Source organism: Coturnix japonica, chromosome 8, assembly GCF_054131305.1.
Source record: "Coturnix japonica strain WE chromosome 8, WE-NBRP24, whole genome shotgun sequence".
Taxonomy (NCBI): Eukaryota; Metazoa; Chordata; class Aves; order Galliformes; family Phasianidae; genus Coturnix; species Coturnix japonica.
The window spans coordinates 1,875,920-1,894,272 of record NC_140670.1 but is presented as its reverse complement, the minus strand read 5'-3'; the positions used below and the strand labels follow the sequence as shown (position 1 = coordinate 1,894,272).

The window sequence follows — 18,353 nt, the reverse complement described above, 5'->3', positions numbered from 1 at the left end:
CTTGATTCTCATTTACATATTTGTTTCTTTCCCGTCCATCACTGTAGGCCAAAGTCATTTATTATGTCTAAAGTGGTGGTTTGTACTAGTAGACTGCTTACACAGGTCCAGATAAATATGTTCCAGACTGTTTTCAGGCAGTACGGTCATCTGGCATGGAAAAACCCACATCTATGTTAGGAAACTCTTTCACCAGCCAGCACCAGGATTGAGTGGGCAGCATTCAAGCTGTCACTTTGTTTCTTGGGACAGTCCTTGTCATCTGCCGTTTCCAGAACCAGACAGTTGTTCAGAGGAGCATCATTTGCTACTTGCCAGAACTGCTTAGGACTTAAAGATGTGTAACACTGTAGAGAAGTTTCAATATACCTTAACAATATGGTCTCTTTTTCCTGGCAGTGCTGAACTTGCTATATGAAATGTACCTTTGGATGCAATTCATTTCATCTTACCTATATTAGGTTCTTAAATTGTTTTGTAGTCTAAGATGCTGGGCTACAAGTGGTAGAGAATTCAGAAGATAGGTCTTCCTAATACTAACCTCTCTGAGTTGCTCACTCAGTGTATAAACATGCTTATGGCAGAACTGTGCACAGGAAAATGACACAAACCCTTTTGATTATCTGTACTTTAGAGAAGATGTCTGTGCAGGAGGGCTAAATAGGAGTTTGAAGAAAGGTCTGAATAGAACTGTGATTTGTGGATCTGGAAACAGTGGCGAAAACTGCATGTATGCAAAGTCAGTTAGAGAAAGGCACCAAGGTAAAACAAAACAAGGAGCAGAACTGCAGAGTGCTCTGGGAGGAGGCTGTAATAAAACAAAGGCTAAAGTTGCAATGGATCCTGAAGGACAAACAGCAGTGGGAAAACATTAACACAAGGTTGTTCCGAGTGTTGTTACAAGGCAGGCCAAAGTAAATGGGGGCGGGCAGACTGGAGATGTAACTATCAAAATCTGGAGTAATCAGAGCTATTTCAGTAAAACTGAGTCACTGAGGACTGACTCCCTCCAATTAACAAAAAGAAATTATACTCTGAAGACTTGTGAAATGACATTCTCATCTGAGCCTCTACTACGTAGTGAATACTTTGTAATTAAATCCTGTTCTGTTGGATTTATTTTCTGACAGAGATCAGAATCCTTGCCTGATCACATAATTACAGTGAAACAGAAATGTTCCTTTCTAATAGATACATAAAGCAACAAAGATATTTTAAAATCCCTGTCAAATCTCTCAGTGTAATTTATCTAATCAGATACCGTAGCTACATAATGTTAAAAACAGCAGAATTATGCCACTGCAGAAATCAGCTAGCCCTGTTCCAGATTAAGGGGTTTATAATCACAGTGTTTCATCATCAACTCACTCAACTCCATGCTGTCACAGAGCTTTGGAATTGTTACATACATTTATCTCTGTGTATGTTTTAATCTTCCTTAAAAAATACATGTTTCTTTCAAATATTTTTTCTTAGAAATCCTTTCTTGGTGAATGTTGATGCTGGCATGTTGAATATATATTAGTGTAACAGCAAAACAGGATCTGTACAGTGCTGCTTGCTCAGAGAAACCTTACAGCCTCCTGCTTTACCACCACCACACCTGTTTGTGTCTTAGGGGGACAGCAGTGGGTAGTGACCAAAGCGCTCCTGAAAGGGAACCACTGTAGTCTGAGTGTTGAGAGTCCTTTGGTCTTTGAGATGCCCTGAAGCTTTGGCAAAGGGTGTTGCCAAACCATGTAAAAACTCTGTGGTTAAGCAGTGTTTTTAAGGGCGTGAAGTTAAATGGACCCAACAATAAGTTTCCTTCTAGTTATTTGGTCACTTGATAAAACATCGCAGTGCGCTTAGATATGATGATATCAGTGAGGAGGGAATGCATGCTGGTTCTCTTGAAACCTCATCCTTGATGATGGAGTTCATCTTCTGCAAAGAAGAGATAACATAGAGTAAAGATGCTCTTTGTGCATTTGTATTGGTGTTACGTAGCAAGGTTTTGATAGTCAAGGACTGCAGGATTGTCTCTGGGAGCAAAGCTCCACAGCTGCTCCAGAAGAGACCTGCCACTGCCAGAGCAGGGAACAACTGCTTTTTGACAGGAGCTGGGGAACCATGGAGAGCCCACACAAGAGCAGCACCAGGCTGAAGCTGCAGCCCAGGAGGAGGTACCTGCGGTCAATCAGGAGATACGGGGGAGCTGCTGCACACAGCATCCTGTGCTGGAGTAGTTCTTGAAGGATTGGTCTTACTGTACAGACCTGTGCTGTTTGGAGAGCTGCAGCCTCTGGGAAGTGCATGCAGGATCAGTTTGGGAAGGACAGCATCCTGTGGGAGGGAACCCATGAGGTGGAGAGGGACCACAGAGGAGCAGCAGATACGAAGCATTACGGACTGCCAGCGACTTCTATTCTTCAGTGCCACTCTGACAGAAGAGGCAGAAGATGGATGAAGATGAAAGGTGTGGAGTGTTTTTGTGTTTGGTATTTTTTGTGTGTGCTTTTAGTTCTCACTGCTCAAATTTGTTGGTAGTTGGTGAGAAATAATGTTTATCTCCCTGTGCCGAGTCAGTTTTGTCTGTGGCAGTAATTGGTGAGCTATTTCCCCATCCTTAGCTCAGGACCCTCTTCATCATTTTTTTCACCATGTTCCATTGAGATATAGTGGGAGTGAGAGGTGGAGCCGCCCATCAGCCTGACACCACCACAGCGTGAAATAGAAGGGGTCTATCTATTAGTCTGTTGGTACTGCTATGAAGGTGGTTCAGATTCAAGTGAGTTTCTCCTAAGGATGCAAATACAGAAGTGAGTTAGGATCCCCTAGGGTAGAGCTATTCTTTTTTTTTTTTTTTTTTTTTTTAAACTGATATTTGATGTGTGTTCATGAAAACAAACATACGATAAGTGATTTTCCGCAGGAGACTGTGGTGCAATTGCAACATGGACACAAATGCTTGTGTTGGCTCTCTGCATCCCTGCAGAGCAAGAAATGTGAAGTATGGTATGAAAACATCAAAACTAATCCAGTCAGCTGTGCTTCTGGAAGCTCAATCAAAAACTGTGTGCCTATGGGCCTCCCCTACTGCTTCCTCACAGCACTGTCTGACTGAAGATAGAATGCTATGGGCATGCACTAGAGCAGAGGGTACTTCTGCTTGTGATGCTACTTCTAGTTTAGCTTTTTTTAATTGAACTTTTGTAATGCATTCTAGGAAGGCAGCTGTGTTTTAATCTCAATTCCTTAATAAAGTATTTCAATATAAGAAGGTAGGTTTGGTTCCTCTGGAGAGAGTGTACTGTAAAAATGAAAATGTCTTCCTTATATTTGATATTTCAAGTTCCAAAACTGTAAATTTGATCAGATTTGTGAGATTTAACTTGCTTAGAGAGAAAGGTCAGAAGTAGAGAACCATTTATTAAAAGATCATAGATTCTTTATAAACACAGCTAGTCGTTCTCTTTGCTTCACATCCTTTCTACAAATAAAGGGCCTTGTGCTCTTTGAAAAAGATCAACTAGAAGTTTCTTTCATTTACAACTTTCTCCTCTATTTGCTTTCTCCAAAATCCTTTCTGTAAAGTGAACCTCTTTCTATATGTGTCAAAATCATTCATTTATCTTGCAGTTTGCTCATAAGCGTGTATAAATCTGTATACCAGTGTTAATTTATTACAATTCAAATTTAACCCTAAAGTGTAAGAAAAGCAAGAACATGTTGATTGGTTACACTGAGTTTTGCCTTTAGTCACATCAGAATGAAGAAGCCTGACAAACTGATTAAGGAACTAGGCTTGGACTCTTCCTTTCTTCTTGTTTTTCTCTTCTGTAAGTTGTGACAAGTTCTCTGTACCAAGTCTTATGCTCCATTAATAACGGAGAGAGCACCTCTTGGCTAACTTGAGCCCCTGGTAATGGTAAACATCCACAGCTCTAACACACAGGTAGATTTTAGGAGGGGACTCTTAACAGGGCTGTTCAGAAAAACAAGACCATAAGTGGATAAACTTTTCCTCTATGTTAAAACCAAACCCTGCTGTGCCCACATATTGTTGTTCTATTTTGTTTTCCAGTACCTTAGCAAAGGTTTCTCTTGTTGCGAATATTCAAAATAGTGTTTTTAAGACATGCTCTCTTAAATGTCTGTGACTGTTTTCTTCCAGCATTGGAAGGAAGACAGGTCAGCCAGCATCTGTCTCTATCAGTGTCGCACGAAGGCAAAATGCAAGGACTCCACTTAAAACCTAGGCTCTGTTTGTTGTGCAGTTCTGTTACTGTTCTTTTTCTTTCTTAAGGCTTCCTTCTGTGGAAGGAGAAACAACAGGAGCCTGTCAGAGTGCGATACTTTCTGACCAGGTTCTTTTAGCTGTTCCTGTAGAGGGCTTAGCTCTTATTAGCACGTTTACTTATTTGATGTATTTGATGTACTGTGGGATTTTGACTCATGAGTGATACAGCAATATATGGTAATCACAATACAATGCACGATGGACAAAATGAATGTGGTTACTTTTTCCAGTCACTATAAGTTCACTGTCAAAATATTGAGCATCTCCAGTCCCCGGGAGTAAGCGTTGAAGCCCACTCAAGCCTGCTGCACTCTTCAAAGGTTTTTTGTTTTTTGTTTTTTTTAATTGTCTAGTATTTATAATAGGCTAAGCAAGGAGTTAATCCCTTCTTACCCTCAGCTGCTCTAGCTTGCTCATGAGGGTGTTGCTCCATATTGATTAAAAAGAAAAGACTGCTTAGGCAACCTGATATGAACCACTGGCATGACTGCATGTCTGAAAAACTACCTCCTTCCCTCCCTGGTGTTGAGAAAGTCAGTTTTCTGTATGGTAGTTAGTGATTCTTCTTTATAATCTTCCTTGAGATCAGTATTTTACCCATCTTCTCAGAGCAGCCTTCCACTATGGAGCTGTGCAGGTCACGTGCTGTGTTTGGGCTCTGACCAATGCTGTGTGGTTGTTGGTGTTACACAAGAGCTTTAGGCATTCATTGTATGAACCAGAAGCCTTCTCACAGGGCCAGGTCCTGGAGGTTCTGTAGTCTGGGTTGGCATCAAAGCAGTATTGGACCTGCCACTACTTATGCTGATTTTCAGGATACCTAAGGAACATATGTGAATGAGTCTTTGGCCAGGATAAAAGCACTGAATGGAATGTAGTTGCAGAATGAAACCGAGTAAGATGGATGTTGCTCATTTGATAGTACTAGTATTCTGTAGTGCCTTATCTTCCCTGGAGGCAACCCTGGGGACTGAAGATGGCTGATTAAAATGAAATAAAATTTGGAAGCCTACAAAGTTGAGACATAGGCATTGGAGGGTAAGTCAACGTTGAATTAAACGCATATTTGAAGACCTTATTTTTGCATAGTTCAGCCAGTCCTCCACAATTCAGTTCTATGCTCCTGTTGTGCAATTCGCAGCAACAGAACTGACTGGGTAAGACAAAGAGCAGGGCTGCTCCACAGCTAACTCTGGCTCTCAGCACACGTTTCTGGTACTTGGTCCCAGCCTTCTTTCCCTCTTTCCCGAAGAGCTGCTGCAGCTGAAGATGTAAACAGCAACACAGAAGTCAAATAAAACATGTAAGTGCTTGTCTCGCTCCAATTTATAGGAGGGAGGCAAGGTTCTTTGATATGTGTATACCCGGCGTGAGATTAAGAAGCAACAGTTCAAATGTTGATCCAACCAGTTTATTAAAGTCCTAGTCGTTTTTAAAGAGATGGGGAAGGGAAGGTAGGCGATAGGAAAGGTAGGAAATATAAGCAAGGAGTCTCTGCAGAGAGCAAAAGAGATAGTCACCACCGTGGGTCCAGCAAGGTACACAGTAGATCCGTTGATCTCAGGAACTCATCTGATCGCCGCAGGGGATGGGAGACAGCCAGGGAGCTCCACAGCAAGCTGGTCCTGGGGGTTCTTCCGACGAGGTTTTCCCCTCAGGGAATTCTCCATCAAAGGTGTCTTTGGGAGTTTGTCTCCAAAGTCCCCAGTTTAGCGAAGGCCTTTTATCCCCCATTTTGGTGGGGTTTTTTTTCTTCTTTGAAGTTTGAAGATTACAGCTCAGCATTTTTGGGAACATATCTCGAGCAAACACTGAAATTCCAAACAAGCAGGTAAACACACTTTGTAATAGGGTTTAAAACCAGCTTTTGTGACATTCCTGGCCCACAGATAAGCCAGCAAGGAGGGGGGGGAGGGGTCTCTGTTGCCGGATACAAGCATTATTGCCCTCTGCAGTGGTCAGCTCCTTCGAGCAGCACCCCTGAAGAAGACTGTTCATCCTGCTTATCTTTGCAATCATAAGCAGAGGTACTGTGGCACAACAACACCCACCATTCACCCTCCTAGTTAGTTAGCGGTCGCCAGTCAGAGTCTTATCATCAGAAAGGCCTCACGAAGCAAGCTTTGAGACAACAAAAGAAAAACAGTTCTGTCCTTTACAGTGCTGGTCTGAAAAGGAATTAAGTAATTGCTCAATTTCCAACTTATTGGTTCAGGTTTTTGTCTTACTTTCTTTCCTTTTACTGCTTTCAAGTTCCAGATTTTTCTCTTAGTTGGAAATGATTTTTCTCTTTAAAGCTGTATCTGAGAAGAGCTGTTCCCTTAGTGTGGCACATATAAAGAGTGATTCTGTAATAGGGTGAGAACCTGGAAGAAAGTGCCAGAGAAGGCTGGCAGAGGAGCTACGAGTCTGGTTCATTGCTGATGCGAGTGTAACACCCAGACTGGCGGAACAGCCAAGTTCCAAAATAAGTATGTCTTCTATGGAAAATGCAGGGAAGAGAAGGGGTGTCTGGCTTGCAGATGGGAGCCAAATCTGTTTATGTGATGCAAGAATCCACACCTGGATGTGACCGGGGGAAGGTGGCGGCAATTCCTGAATCAGAAGCTGGCCTGAATAAGGTTATCCAGGAAACTTTTTCAAAGGAATGTAGGAAAGAACCACCTTTTGTCGCAGCCCATTCCTTCAAGATAGGAAATCGCTGCTCAGTTTTGTTGGAACTTGCAGGTTCACTGAGACTGGAATATTTTGCACCGAGTATTTTCATTTCAGCAGGGCTGACTTGGGCTCTGACAGATTTCTGCTGGGTTTCTGGCTCCCTCTCCCGTCTCAGCCTTTGGCATGTTGCCTGGCAGGTTGACAGCAATAGGGAGCCTGACAAACTAGGGCATTTGGCAGTCGTGTTCATCACACCTTGGCAGGTTGAACTTGCAATCCATTTAAGGCTTACTATTCCGGTGGCACCTGATAGGTGAACTGCCCTGGACAGAGTACTTGCTTTTTCTTTTAATACTTGGGGTGAGAATACAACCAGTACGAATGCCATGCTCATCATGGTTTCTAAATAGCTTTGCAGGAGGACAGACAGGAAAATCTTCAGTCTAAGATGCTTTTGTATCGTGTGAAGGGGATAATGTGCCAAGCTATCGTATTTGGAAAGGTTTTTTGTTTCTTGGAGAGAAAAATAAACACACCCTTTTTGTACTGAATTAAAATATTTCAGTTGATGTGGTTGTTGTTTAATAGCAATGTTGAAAGCTAAAAAATACGGTGCATTACCATTGCAATGAGACTTATCCTAGTGATCTATTTTATGTTTTTGTCAGCAGCTGAAAATTAGATATTCTAAATCTTGTTATCATGTAAGTTCATGTGTGAGATAGATCAAATGAAATGTAGAGGGCTTTTTCTCTAATGCTTTCCATGTCTGATAGGTTTTTATCACCAGGCTGTCCTGTTTTGGCTGAAGGTGTTGAAGAGGATAAATGAAGAAGCTGTGAAGACTTGACAAACTACTCAGAAATAAAATCATCTTAGCCTGACTTCGGAAGTGAAGCTGTTGGATCCTGTAATGATTTGTCAGTGGATGGGTAAGAACCCAGTAGAACTGGTGAAAAGCCTAAATGAGCTCCACACTAATAGGACTGCACTGCCTAGTCTGAGTCTTGACATTTCAGATCACTAAGTGAGTTAATTCAGAGTTGCTTATGGTCAGTTTGTAACACTGCAACACTGTTGTTCTCTGGCCACACTCAAGGCTTTATCACTGGTATTTCCAGTCTGAGCTCTCATCCCCAGTAAAAACTGACAGAGCACTCAGCGGGTGATTTTTTTTCCTTCAGACCATAAAACTCCCACAATTTTCTATGCTGTCTTGAGGAAGCCCACAGCAACCTCTTTTCCATTTCACTCTTGAGTGATGGTTAGATTGAAATGTAAATGCTCTGTGAGCATTTTCTAAAATAATTTGTTTCAGGCAGGTCTTTGTTCTCAATTGTATATATTCCCAACGTATTTGCTCTAAGAGAATGAAATGAATTTGCAGCACCGTCTCATAAATATGTCTTCAGATCCTGTTAGTGTTCATCATGTTTTGATCAGCTCCCTGCAATTCTGATTTCTGTTCATTTCTTAATGTCAAGTAAGAAGTGGTTGTGGACACAGACTTAGAATATTGCTACAAAAAGGTTTCCATTCAATGCCATTCTGCAGTTCTTCTCCCATCTAGGATGCACATTCTGCAGCCCCTCCTCTATGGTTGTTCTACATTTTTCTCTTTCGCTTTTCTCTCCTAAGCATTTCCAAGTCTGGATTTTTATCTTGCCCTGGAGCTCTTCTGTAATTTCCTGTACGGTTCTAACCATAAATCTTCAATTCAGCAGTTATCAGCAATGCTGCTGCAGTCAGTAGGCATATTTCTTTCCTCTGCCTTGGGCTCCTCCTCCTTATAGCGCTGTCCTTCTGCCCCCTTTTCTGCCTGCTGGAACTCATTTGCTCTGCAGGCTTCACTCTGGAAGTTATTTAACTCATCAGACCAGTTCTCAGGCTGCAGTTTACTTCACATTTCCATAAATCCACATACCCAAGTTCCTCCTTTCTTGTTCATTGTGGGGTTTTTTTTTTGTTTGTTTGGTTGGTTGGTTTTTTTTTTTGGTTTTTTTTTTTTTTTTTTGCAGTCTTAGAGGAAGAGTGAAAGGGTCCCCATACATTGTCATTGTAAATGATTGTTCTTAATCCCATCTTACTCAGTTAGAACCCATGGACTCATTATTTCATTCTGGTTCAATAATGTTTATCCATCAGTGGCTTTTTCCCCTAGTAAAATAGACCTACTCCTTATCCTTTTAAATGCTTTCATTGTATTTCAGTTTGCGTATACAGTGTCTACTGTAAATATCAATAGCATCCAGTTCTTTTATTGATACGTGCTTTCCTTTTAAGTAGAGGTTTCTGTATAGGAGTTGAAAACAAAAAGCAGCAGAAAGTCTAAGCTGTGTTTCCTCCTGACATTGCCAGTTTTTTTCTTTATTCTACTAGCCATGTTTTCTGCTATACAATTGGCAGTTTTTATAAAAATGTGTTTTAATTGCCTGTTCATGCCTCCTAGAACATTAACAGCATTCCTATGTAATGGGGGGATGAGGGGTATATAAAAAGGTTGATGTTTTGTTCTGTGTGATCACTTAAAATGATTTGGAATGAAGCAAGAGTCAAGGGTGAATTTAGGCTTAGCTTGGTCAAAAGCAGAAACAGGTTGATAAAATCATATGTGGTCAGAGACAACAGCTGTCCTAAGGTCAGTCTTTCTCTTGAATGAAATTTTTCCTCTGAAGTGTCTTCCTGCAGGATCACTGAAGTTAGTCTAAGATTGCACATTAGGGAACCATAGCCAAAACGCAGTAGATAGGCTTTACTCTTGAAGTACAAAACTTCTGAGAGTTCTGATCGTAACATGGAAGTGGAAGCCTCAAGCAGCATATTCAGTTTACTTTTCCTTTAGCTGCCATGAGCAAGTGGCCCCTCCAGCAGTTTCCCAACATGGTTTCAACCCTTCTCACCATAGCCAAGAGCTCTGAGGTCATGCTCTCTACTCCATTGTCCTTGGATGAGTGACTGCTCAGTGGTCCTTATCATTTTCTTGGTCCTCTCTGGATCTATTTTCTGGAGCTAATAAATGTCTAGAATGCCATAGGATCTTAAGGAGTATTGTCTGGATAAGTTGTTTTTCTTGTTTCTGGACAGGCATTGCCATTTTTTATTCTTTGTTTCCTGTCATTAGAGTTGATCTTCATGCACTGGGACAAACCCAGTGGTCACATTTTCTGATTCCCAACGTATGTTGCGTGGAAGCTGTCTCAGGATTAGGAGATCGTGGCTTGTAATGGTAGAAATAGCAGAAAAATTAGTTCTTCTGTGCTGTGTGACAAACTGTTTAAAGGAGAATGTTCTCTCTATATTGTTTTCTTGAACAACCACTCTCCTCCCTTCCCAGACGATGGGAGAAATCTTGAAAGAAATAAAACCAAATAACATATAACATAAAAAGTTATCTGAATGCTGTTGCATTTCTGTGGCAACTGTGAGTTTCTCTTGGCTCCGTAAGTTGATTTCTGCTGTTATGTTAGATAAAAGCATAATTGTATAATCTATTTAATTGCTTATTGCCTTCTCATATGCATTCAGATCTGATAAAAATAATCTCTTCTGCTATCCTATTCATTTATTCAGAAAGGTCAAATAAGTTGTGGATGCCCCATCCCTGCAGGCGACCCTGCACATAGAAGGGGGGTTGAAACTAGATGCTCATGAAGGCTTTACGATTGTTAATGACGTTACGATCTCTTGCCTTCTACTGAAGCAGCAGCCAGGCCAATTACCAAGTAACACCAAGGTGGCGGAGTGGTAAAATGGCGATTTATTGAAACACACACATCCTTATATAAACTACGCCTTTCATCTACGCCTACTGCATTACATGTCACTAAGATGCTTCTGGAAATTGGGGAAGGGCCTGTCATGTAACATCCCGGTAAGTTCCCCGTATTTCGCCTAATACAACATGCTCGTTGTTGTCCTTTTCAACCCAGGCCACTCTATAAAAATGACACCTGCTGGACTTGAGGGTTTTAGACATGTTTTTGCATACCTACAAAGCCGAATGTCACATTGCCAATTCTAGTCAAACCAGAGGAAAAAGTGAGAACCAGACTGGAAAGCTGTGGTGTTGTCTTGATGATGCTCAGTGTTGAAATGCTGCTAGTCTTGAGAGTCTTTTGATGATGTTTACTTTCGTGTTGCATTTAGCCTACTTACTGTAATAGCTCTACATGGAAAAGGGTATAGAATTCCCTGTATCTTTCCCCTGTCTTTGCTGAGCAAATAGAGTGTGGTTCACAATACAATAAGCACAGCAGACTGGAATGCTATAGCTATTTTCTGTGGGCCCATGGCCCAGCTACATCTGACTGGTTCCCTGCCAGGGCAGTGCCTGGACGTGTAAGCCTGCCAGTACTCGCACAATCCAAAAGGTTGTGCGTGAGGTGTTTTAAGTAATTTTGATAAATAGGTTTCTTTCTCTGTAGAAGTCAGAACAGGACATATTTTGCCTTTGGGAAAAGTGCAGTAGCAAATGTATTCTATGTATTTTGTGTGAATTTAGGTATTTCAATATAAAGGAATGGTATTGCTGGGAATCTTGCATTATCGACTAAGGTGTTCAAAAATTTTACTCCAAGCCATATCCCTGTTTCTGTGTGAGAACTGCAGGAAATAGAACTGTGCAGTCCTGCTCGCTTGATACCAAATGTGAAGCAAGAGGACTCTGGGGTCAGAGCTGGGCCTGAGGAGTTATGAATTTCGTTCCCGGAAAACAGATTCCCTACATCATCTAAAAGGTTTTTGTCATTCACTTCCAAAGTTGTTGTTCTGCCAAGTGTGAAAATTTTGTAGGGACTCTTCTAGCCAATTCACACCAACCCAGGGGCACCCATTAGGTTTGTTCACAGTGGCTTTTACTTGTCCAACCTTGCATAACGGCACTGATGAGCAGTTAATGGGAGCTGGATTGTCTGCGTGAAATGGCTTGGTGTTTTCATTCTGTTCTGTCTATCTCCCAGCTACCTTCTCCTTGTAAGCACTAAGGCTGGGGTTGTTAACAGACTCTGCAAAGAATAGAATGATATTAACGCTATAAGACAAGAAGACAGGTTGAGTGACCAAATACACAGGTACGAGTTAAGTGAATAGCTTCCTATTTTATCCCTGGGTAAGCTTTGGTTTGCTTGTACCTTCAAAAAAACCTCTTTTTTTTTTTTTTTTTTTTTTTGTATATGAATGAATATACACAACGGTTAATTTTCTTTTTGTTTAACCAGAATTTTCAGAATTCTTATCTTGGTTTAATCAAAAGTAAAAGAGAATAGGTGCACTGTGTTGGTGCTGTATGAAAGCAAGATTAGACCCTTTCGTTTTCTTATTACTTGATTCCCTTCTAGTCCAGTGGTACTCTGGGGAAAAGAGTTCAGATAGTGTGAAATAAATTCATTCTGGCAGTCGCTTCTCTAATTTCCACATCCAAAACTCATTAGAACTGAACAGAATTCTTCAGAATGAAACAAACATTACTACTTGAACAGTGTTTTGGATCAATTCCTCTTAGTACTGCACCTTTTTACCTCTTTTGTCTGTTACACCTCAGTGTTCTTAAAATGAATGAAAGGGGAAAATTGAACGGGGTTCTGCTAGCCTCTGTTGGCAGAATCTTTTTCAGTGACAAACCAGAAGCTGCTCCTTCACAAATCCAAGTCCCACCAGAAGGAGCTTGCAGTCTGAACTTCCGCAGGTACCCATTGGTTAGAACCGCATGTAATTTTCCAGAGAGTGAAAAATTAATTTAAAAATCACTGTTTTGAAAGCCGCCTGCATTGTATGGGAAATAACACAATATATTCATCATCATTGAAGTCTAAACAGTACATACTCTTCAGGTCCACCTACTGATATTACAGATACTGACTACCTATTTGTACCAGGTTAAATAAGAGCAACCAAAGCTTTGTTTGTTCTCTGCCTTCCCTGGTTGCTTTTTGAATCTCCTTTTATCTTCACTGTCCCTTTCCAACATCTCATTTTTAGCCTTTACTTGTGTGTACTCTTATTCAAAAATGTCAGTCTGTTGTAGACCTGGATCTGACTGAGCAGGGCAATTGCAGTTTCTTGGGACACTGATGTTACGGAGTCTGAAGTGCTCCGTGTGATTTCCTTGTGCCTGTCTTGGGATGAAATGGAGACAGACAAACCAGGATGTTAGTGGGATGTTGTGTATACTAAATGTACGTAAACATCTGCCTATGGGAGTCTTAGTACATTCAGTCTTAGTAAATGTATGAAGCAATTCCTGAATGTTTGTGGGTTGTATTGATTCTGAGGTTTCTGAGAAAAATTATCATGATCTCCCTTTGAAGGTTCATCTGCTTTATTCTTTTCCCCTGATTCCATTGTTGTTATTATTACTGTTGGGTTTGGGATTGAGCAGTGACACGCTGCTATGGGTTTTGGTGGATGCTGGAAGGAGTGCTTGGGATTTCTTTCCACTGTTCCGTGGGAGCAGCTGATTCACTTGAAGTGTACAGAACTGAGGCAATGGCTAATCCTTCTTACCTGTAATCTTGTGATGCTTCAAGATGTTACTTTGCCCTGCTTAACTTTTTACGATTACTTATTTACTGCCTATGTCCCAGTACAATTCCTTCTTACATTCAGACTCTTTAGGAAATAAATGATGTGTTTTTGAGCTGCTTCGGAAAGAAATGTATGCCTAATTTTCAAGCATTTCAACTTTCATTTAAACCACTCTTGTAAGGCCATATGTTTATGACAGCAAAGGCTTCTGTTCATTTTCCTGAGTACATGGTGTTGAAAGTAATGAGTTGATGAATTTGATCTTTGACACTTCTGTGGATGCATGGAATAGTTGGTTTGGTTTTGTATAACAATTTCTATGAAAACCTAAATATTTCATAAATAGATACACTGGTAATTGGTATTCATACATTAAAATATAGTAACAGCACAAACATGGGGAATGAGACATCATATAGGATGAAAAAAGGTAGAACAAACTATAAGAACAAATCACAGCACCGGTGTGTCTACTGTGTAACTGTTTAAGCCTGGAGGTTCTTTTGCAACCACCGACTGAAGCACAAACTTCCCTTTAGCAAGGAAACAAAAAGCATTTGAAAACTTTGAAACTTCAGTGCGAGTCCTGGACAGATTCTGTTCTCATTGACAATTAATCAGTTACTGTCATATTATGGAGATCTGGTGACACTTGAACCAGAATTATATGCGGTATAATGAGAATAGACTAGGATTGTTTTCTTTTAAATTTATTATTAATCTCTAAAAGATATGGAGACACCTACTTCAAAAATAGTAATAATAAAGACCTTGTAATTCAAAGTGTTAGCCTGTTACTAAATGAAAGGATGAGACTGAATCAAAAATGCTGGATAAAAGAGGAGGTAATCATTCAAGGAGTAAGACTGTGACAATATTCCTTTTACCATATTCTTACAGATGCTGTCCTCCAACGGGAGAAATGCCAAATGCCTGAAGTTTAACAGCTGGTCAGAGTTGGGTGTGCGGCCTCTGAACAAGACTACCACAACATTAGATAGTTTTCAGAAGTTGCTTCTGCAACAGCAGTGGCTGTTTCCAAAGGGAAAGGTAAGGCTGCCATGGAAGACAGCCCGTGCCCTCCCTGGAAAATGGGAGAAGCCTGAGAGGTACATCTCAGACTGTAGAAATACCGCCCTCTTCTGGTGACAGTAGTATTTAGTACAGCTTGGTACTCGTTCCTCTTTTTCAGTAATGCATAGAAGATGTTTTGAACTCTTTTGTATCTATGACTGCATTACTCCGAGACTGCAAAGAGCTGTGATTTTCTTGTTACCCTCACCTGCTGTTAAGTTATTAAAACCTTAGGTCTGCTTAATCACAAGTGCTCTCTGCGGTCAGATCGCATGGGTCTACAAAACTTGGGTGCCTGAGTACGCTGCAGAAGCTGCCCAAGACTGAAATACATTTTAAAGTGCCTAATGTGGGTTTAGAATTCTTCTGGTAGAACAGGAGTGTTGCACTTAGAGTCAAGATGCGATGCTGCAATAGGGAATTTCCAGTGACAGTAAGCCCACTTCTGCATGCATCTGCACTATGTGTAAAGGTAGAATGCATTTCATGAGGTTTTCTTGCAGACTTAGAGGTGTACCATATGAAAAGTGTGCGGCTGAGAATGCCAAAGGTCATGAAAAACTGTGGCAGATCCAGCCCTCCCTAAATCATGTGGTTTAATGTGTGTGATTTCATGCCTTTTAGGGGATAATGTCATAGAGATTTTCTTTTTTTTTTTTTTTTTTTTTTTTAGACAAATGCTGTATGATTAGAGTATCAATGGATCTCCATGCTTCAAGTTAGATGTAAGAAGGTATACTGATCTTTTGTTTGCTCCCAACTTTGCTGAATGCTTTTCTGACAACAGAAGGCATGATAACAATGTTCTTTTGCACTCACTGTTTTCCCAAGGGTCTTCATCTGATGCCCAAATAGTGAAACCATCCATCTTTCAAGTGGTTTAGAGATTATCTAATTCCTCAGTCTCTATTCCTCATTACTTTTGCTGTGAAAGCAGTTTTTCTTCCACTGTTTCTGTTTGTACAGGAGACTGGTGTTGGTGTATCAGGATACTTGCATTCTTTTGTATGCTTGTTTATAGCTTGTATGGGAGACAGGAAGGTAAGCTCTTCTGGTCCTATTAGTTATTTTTCTGTACTGATGCAGCCAGATCCAGTAAGTGTAGTGAGGTAAAAGATGGCAGCCAGTCTGCAAAGGATCTTGAGGAGAAGAGTGCCTGGAGTTGGAAGGAACAGAGGTGGCAGCCATGAGGTTCTCACTGAAACACTGGGGCAAGGATCTGAGCTTAGGTGCATCTCACGAGCCAAGCAGAAGACATGCACACACCAGTCTTTCTGGCACAACTCTTTCTCAGAATTAACAGTTTTGGCAACAGCCTGATCCAAGGTTACAGCGCTGGTGCCAGAATGGTAGCAACCTCATAGAGAGGTAGATAAAACCTGATGGGAAAGGTTTCAGAGCCTGTTCATGCGTTCTGGTTGCTGACCCATGCTAACAGCTGGACTTTTCACCATAACTACCGGAGGATGCTAGAATCATTACTGAGGTAACTGTTAGTACTAGACCTGTATCTACTTGCATGGGTTGGGTAGGAGTTGGACATCTGGAAGATTCTTCTCCACTGTGGACCTTGTAACCATATTCATTTATGTACTGTTCAAGGCTGGAATTAGCACTTTTCTGAACGTGTTTGATCTGGGGAGTTAAAGACTGATACCAAGTTCTTGGAACGACTCACCCAGCTCCAGATGGCTAACCACGTGTTCTGATAGTAGTATTGTCCAAGGAAGCTGTAAAGTGACAAAGAATCTGACCTCTGACAACCTATCAGGTCCCATTGCTGTCTTTGGCAGAAAATATGGCTGGCTGGAACTCGCTTTCAGTTATCAGAAGCCCAGTGCTGAGTGTCAGCATTTTCAAGAGAAACTAAAATGGATATGAAGCTCTTTGAAATTTGTTGTGCATCTGTTTGCTTTTCTCTCCTTTGTCTTCACAAGATGGCCATCTTCTCCAGAGTATTCTTACTGAAATAAAATTGAGTATAGCCTTTTTCAGCCTTTGACACTTAAGTTCAGCCTCCTCTCTTATACTCTGTGAGTCTGATAAAAGAAGAGATTGAATCTGAAGCTTGTAGTAATAAGCTACTGCATCGGGCACCGTGGAGGGATTTGGTTCTTTAAGTAGCATTAGAATAAAACCTTTAAGTAACATAGAGGTATAGCAGATTGCTTTCAGGGGAGTGTGGCTTGATGCATATATGGCCTTCTTCTTTTGCTGGAAAAGAGGGTGTGAGTGCATTGCAGAACCATGCTTCTGCTGAAACCAAGGCAGCTGTGGTTCAACCTGGTGCTGTTTGTTTCTGTCCTCTGCAAAAATCTGTTGTGAGAGGGCAAGAATGAGGCATGTTTTTCAGACTTCTGTTTGTTACCTCATGTGGCGTTTAAGGTTCTGAGCTTTGCCTGAGCCTCTGCATGCATCAGAACAGGCTCTTCTATTAGCAAAGGGTTGCTTTCATTTAAACCTTTTTCAGGAAGATCACAGGAAAACTTTGCTATTTGTGATGCTCAGTGATTTTTCTTTCTTTCTTTTGCAGGGATTGTAGACATCAGTAACGAGGTTTTCCCTCCTGCAAGACACTACAGTCTTTTAAAAGATCTAAAAAATAAGCAAGGTTATTTTAGCATTCAGCTAACTTGAGCTATAAAAACTTGTGCTTGGAATTTTCTAAAAAGTTTTCTGAAGAGTATGCATTAAAACCAAAGCATGTTGAAAATTATCTGGAGAATTTTATGCTTATTTCTCTTTAGAGCTGTGGTGATCTTTGTACTCACCCACATATGAAGTGTAAACACGTTCAGTTTAAAAATCCCATATATGCTGCGGAGGCTTTGGGAGTAATGTCATTCCATACCTCTCCTGTCTCCCTTTGTTAACTCGGAAATAGTCCTAGAAAGATAATCTTCCTCTATGGAAACTTGTAGTCTAACCTCCCAGTGAAAGCGGGGCTGTTGCCAACACTAGATGAAGGCAAACATAGCTTTCCTTAGTTGAATCTAGCAGTCCAGCCTCTTTGGATGAGCCCTGTAAGCAGGAGGTGAGTTTTGCTTCTGTTTCTTCTGTGTTCCCAGCTCACCTGATGAAGATTTGGGCCTAATGTATGAGTGAAGAGCAATGAAAAGAAGCATGAGTTATTCTTAAAATGAAAATCCTGGTGGTGGGTCTTCACATTAAGAAAACAGTAGGTACACTTTGCTGTGGAGCTAATCAGGAGCATTTACTGCTTGAGGCAGGATGACAATAGAATGAATAAGATTCAAATAAAATTGCACCTTATTATCTCTTTCCATCTATCCCTTAACAGTCTTCCCTTTACTTGGATCTTCAGTGGATATTCATGCCTTCTAACTTTAGTTATCAAATTTAGTTTAGTTGGGAGTCTAAATTTTCTCATTTGGTTAAGAGAAAAAGATGAGTTTCTGATTATAATACTGACTCTTGTCCTCTGGAAGCTCAGTAAGTTTACTGAGGAACTTAGGCAAATAAGTTTTAATCTAACAATAGGTGTCATCTCTCAACAATGTGGGCAAACCTTTAAAATGAAGTGTGTGCATTTGTCAATTACCAGAAAAGTAACTTCATCTTTTTGGCCCTCAAGTGACTTGGACTTGACTTGAGTACTTTGAAAAGTGTATTTAGTCTATGGTTGTGCTAGGAGATATATTTTCTTCTTTGTAAGCTGTTAAATTTCAAGCATCACCAATTATCTCAATTTTGATGGTAGAACACTGTACTAAAACAGATGCTTTTTTTTTATTGTCTTGGCTGAAACTAACAAGTCTTGATACAAGTAAGAGAAACAACAGAAAGCTACTGGTGA

The 18,353-nt window shown here is 40.7% G+C and overlaps 1 long non-coding RNA gene across 9 annotated transcripts in view; it reads left to right on the top strand.

The window, feature by feature from the left end:
- Positions 1-18,353, top strand: part of LOC116653631 (uncharacterized) — a 130,334-nt gene that overhangs the window by 25,708 nt on the left and 86,273 nt on the right. For 3 of the 9 annotated variants that reach the window (XR_014948830.1, XR_014948829.1, XR_014948832.1), the window contains exons 4-7: positions 2,100-2,458; positions 7,717-7,872; positions 14,363-14,512; positions 15,210-15,269. This is a non-coding gene — a long non-coding RNA (uncharacterized LOC116653631). Of the gene's footprint in view, positions 1-2,099; positions 2,459-7,716; positions 7,873-14,362; positions 14,513-15,209; positions 15,270-17,069; positions 17,232-17,604; positions 17,718-18,353 lie in introns of those variants that run through there. The other 6 variants (XR_014948836.1, XR_014948835.1, XR_014948834.1 and 3 more) reach the window with 4 other exon arrangements.